Source organism: Egretta garzetta, unplaced genomic scaffold (assembly GCF_000687185.1).
Source record: "Egretta garzetta isolate BGI_Z169 unplaced genomic scaffold, ASM68718v1 scaffold358, whole genome shotgun sequence".
NCBI lineage: Eukaryota > Metazoa > Chordata > Aves > Pelecaniformes > Ardeidae > Egretta > Egretta garzetta.
Window position 1 is genome coordinate 21116 of NW_009260617.1, and position 342 is coordinate 21457.

General features: G+C 59.4%; 1 protein-coding gene across 1 annotated transcript in view; it reads right to left on the bottom strand.

Moving 5' to 3' along the window:
* CALU (calumenin) overlaps positions 1–342 on the bottom strand; it is a gene marked incomplete at its 3' end in the record, with an annotated part of 22225 nt that overhangs the window by 9498 nt on the left and 12385 nt on the right. The gene's annotated exons all lie outside the window — the stretch shown is intronic.

A 342-nucleotide genomic window follows, 5' to 3' on the forward strand; every position in this document is an offset into this window, starting at 1 on the left:
CAAAGGCGACGCAGCAGCGGTTGATTTTCAGGAGACCGCTCTGTGTTTTCACTCCCCGGTGGCTCTGCCCGGCCACCAGCTGCTTCTCAAGGGGACAGGGGGGGAGGAAAACACGGCAGGAAAAGGCAGGCGATGCCCCGGGCCCTCGGACCCCGGCGAGCTCTGTTTTTGCCGAGTACGGCAAAAATTAAAAAAAAAAAACCTCCGCGCTAATTTTCATTAATACTTTGGCGTTTGGGGGAGGATTTGGTGCTTGGGAGGGGCGTGCACGGTCGGAGTGACTCAAGGTGACCTTGCAGGCCCAGGAGCGAGGTCTCCGGCGAGGAGAACCGCGCGTGTGCC